The sequence below is a fragment of the Chrysochloris asiatica genome, unplaced genomic scaffold, assembly GCF_000296735.1.
Source record: "Chrysochloris asiatica unplaced genomic scaffold, ChrAsi1.0 scaffold00045, whole genome shotgun sequence".
Classification (NCBI taxonomy): Eukaryota; Metazoa; Chordata; class Mammalia; order Afrosoricida; family Chrysochloridae; genus Chrysochloris; species Chrysochloris asiatica.
In genome coordinates, this window is record NW_006408563.1 from 17,368,339 (window position 1) to 17,372,237 (window position 3,899).

The 3,899-nt window shown below is 37.2% G+C and overlaps 1 pseudogene; it reads left to right on the forward strand.

The window, feature by feature from the left end:
• The first annotated feature begins 576 nt into the window (after positions 1–576).
• LOC102821920 lies at positions 577–1,369 on the forward strand (annotated as a pseudogene).
• The last annotated feature ends 2,530 nt before the right edge of the window (positions 1,370–3,899 follow it).

A 3,899-nucleotide genomic window follows, 5' to 3' on the forward strand; every position in this document is an offset into this window, starting at 1 on the left:
AGAAAACTAAGTCTGAAGGTGCAAGAGTAGGGCTGTAGGGTGGGGTAGATAACATTTCCCTACAAAATTCTCATAGGGCAACCCTTACTACACTAGAAGAATGACCAGGTAGAGTTTGATGAGAAAAAATTCCTTGGCACAAATATACTGGCCTTTTTCTCATCAATGCAGTTTTCAACTTTTTTTGACATGGTACTGTAGGATAAGCACTGGATTGTTAACCACAAGGTCAGTGGTTCAAACCCACCAGCTGCTCCTAGGAAACACTACACAGGTTTGCTATGAGTCAAAATCGACTTGACAGCAGTAATAAAATCCCTGTGGTCATTCTGTGTCCTTCAAGAAAATCTATCAAGGTTCCAGGATGGTAGAACTCTGTTGGCTCAAGCCCTCAGTCTTAATAAAGAAAGGGAAGATCGGGCTTCCCCCACATACCCCTTCTCCAACCCTGTTCCTACGACTCAAATCCGTGGACCTTTACTCTGCCTCACTAGTACAGCCTCTGCCCGCAGGAAGCACAACTGCCATTGCCTCAGAGAAGGCTAAAGACATGGCCGAATTAGGCGGGAAAGGGAAATGCTGACTAATTGTGCTGCCGCGGGCTGTGCAGCAACCTATAAACAAACACATTAACATCAGCTTTCAGAGTGCCATCAGGTCATTTCCGACTCATAGCAACCCTGCAAAGCATGTCCAAGGAGCAGCTGATGGGGTTGAACCGCCACCTTGAGGTTCAGAGAGACCTTGCGATCCAGTGTTTCAAGGGCTTCTTTTGGGTTTCCTTTGGACCCTAAAAGAAGAAAAGAATAGGGTCGCCTGGCTAGGCGCAAACATTTTGTGCCAGGAAAACATACTTTTCATTGTTCAAAGCACTTTGAAGCCTCCTGTTTTGACCTAACAGGACAGACTCGATGACTTAAAATGGATACTGTTCCAACCCTTTTTGATTATTGTACCCATATAAAGTCTATGAAACTCAAGTCATGGAATCTTTTGGAAAAAAGCAACAGTTGTCCTCCAGCAGGACCATCTAAATCACACATTAGGAGTCAGCAAGTACTTAGGAACCCTATGGAGGCAAAAAACAGGATAATTAAACTGGAAAAGGAAATAGCAAGCTTAAAAAGAAAAATGAAAACTTGCTACAAAAGGAACGCAGAGCAACTAGAAGATGGATCAAAGCCCATACATGCTTGGTGAAGAATTTAGAAGCAAGTAACGTACTACCTGAGGGCACATCAGAACACATTTTACCAACTGTCTTAAGCAACCTTCCTTTGGAAAAGTTCAAGATTCACTAACAAGATGAGCAAGATAAAACATAGTCAATTCTCTAATCCTAAAACAGATCAAGAGTATCTTCCTTTAAGTTAGCTTGCACAGAACTCCATAACCACCCTCCATTCCATTCAGAGGTAAAGATATTTAAGGCAATTATCCCAAAATTGGGTATTTAATAAAATTTTACTTGAAGTACTATTATTACTGTATAACTTTGTTGTTGTTAAGTGCTGTCGAGTCGATTCCAACCCATAACGACCCTTTATAGGGTTTCCAAGAAGCAGCTGGTGAGCTTGAACCACCGACCTTGCAGTTCAAACTGACTTTGCAGTCTGACGCATTAGCCCACAGCGCCACACCAGGACTCCACTGTATAACTTATGAGGACTTAATTACAGAAGAAAAAAAAAGACAACTTTTTATGAAACTTGATTTCAAATGAATGGAAGTGCCTTATATAAGAATTACTTATTTTAAAAATTTGCTACAAAATTATATATTTGCAAGCTGTTTTGTGTTTTGGTCTTTTTAAAACTACTTTTTAAAATAAATAGTTTAACTTATAAAGAAAGAAAATCTATTAAGATCATGAGTCACTGCAACTTTCTGAGCCGACTGCCTGTCCTGCTTTGAATTAATCTTTGAGGGCTTCCCTCTCTTTCTGAAAATGCTTGATCCATCTGAAAATGTGTTTTATGTGGGGCAGGATTCTCTTAAACTTTTTGCAAAGCTTCAGTAATTTGAGAAGATGTCCACGTAAGTTTTGTTTAAAAGCCAGTATTGGCTAGGACCTTAAAATCATTTTTCTATATGGCACAAGAAGTATTCTTTTGTTTTTAAAAGTACCCTGACAGAACTTGTCTGTATCCATCCATTGATAGCAGAGGCACGATTAAGCAAGTTTTCTTTGGAATAAACCCATGCACATATGAACTAGATCACTGGTAGAAATACTTTTTGACTTACCACCCTGACACAAACTGATCGGGCTGCTCTGACTCTCCTTTAGCACCTGGAGCCTCAGGGTTTGCAAATTTGTACCCATAATTGGGTGCCCTGAGAGCATGGTGTTCAGAGTACTCCCAGCAAGTTTTGTCAAGCAAGCCCCTCTTTCTTACCCCAATGATGTATATGGATTGCATGTCTCCCAATGGACTTAATGTGGCACATACCTGTCTTCTTAACAACCGAATAAATAAAATTTAGAAAAAAAAATTAGTTCTCCAAGGAACAAATAGTACTTAATCAATTTGTATGCACAGTTGATTTTGTATTATATTTGATTCTTCAGCTTTTAAACCAACATTATGAAAACTGCACTATTGCTTTTAAATTTTTAAAAATTTAATGTATCTACATTTATTTTTGTCTATTGTCCCTCTTAATGTCCCTTTATTTTCCTTTAATATTCTTTTTCACAAACTTGGTTTGCAATTTGAATCAGTTCTTCGAGTGATTAGAGTAGTAATTTTGTGTGCATGTGTTTAGTTTATGCCTTGACTTTTCTGAACATAACTTCTTCTCATGTAATTTGAGTATTTTGGGATTAATGGTCAATTCAAAGAGATAAGGCCGTACTAACAGCATATCTTTTTCATTACAATTTTATTTATTTCAGTGGTTTGCTAGTTCAATTTTCTGATCAGCCTGAAAATCTGCTGATTAAAATGCTTATTTTTCAACTAAATTACACACAAGCCTCAAACTATTTATCAAGCTGTTAACTGAAGTAGTTTAATGTAACAACTGTGCAAATTACTTTGGCGTCATCTAAACTTGCCAAGCTTCAAACTTTGAACAATAAGCATACATCTGCACCACTATATGTGGATACAAAATTATATATTTCATACATCAGGAATCAAAACCTTTTTTGTTTGTTGTTGTTATTTCCTTTTTATCTGAATTGAAGTGTATCGGGGCAGTTAAAACACACACACAGAGTTTTCCTGTACTTTTGCACATGGCCTTACACAAGGGGGCTTCAAAAAGATCATGAAAAAATTCCATTATCTCTTCATTCCATTTTCCCATGAACATTTTGGAACTCCCTTATACATACTCCCTTACATGTATCATATAGCCAGCATTCTATATCACCCCAGAATCTACATTCTAAGGATTGAAAGGATCACATCAAACCTTTAGTGGTTGAGTTAATTGATTTCTCACAATTACATTTGTGTGGCCACATTATTGACTCATTAAGACCTTGGAGAAACATTGCTTAGAGAGATGTCAAAGAACCAGCCACCTCAGTTTTCTTTTTACTTGTGTTGAATTGCTTTTAAAAACACAGATCAAACAATTAAAGGCTCCCAATGATTGAATTCCTGGATATGAAACAAACATCAATAATTTAAATTTGAATTTACTAACATATGTGTTTTTTCATTATGCTTAGTAGTTCTTAGTTTAGTTACTTCACTAAGAATATAAGAAAAAAGGAATTGGAGGTGAGGAAACAAGAAAAATACATCTAAAAAATCAAAGGCTGCAGAATTTCTCCTTGGGTAGTCAATTTCTCTTATGTAGAGATGTAAGCTTCTATCTTTAACAAAATATTCCACTAATCCACATTCTGTCATGCTTGGCTCCTGGTGAAGAGTCACCCCTCA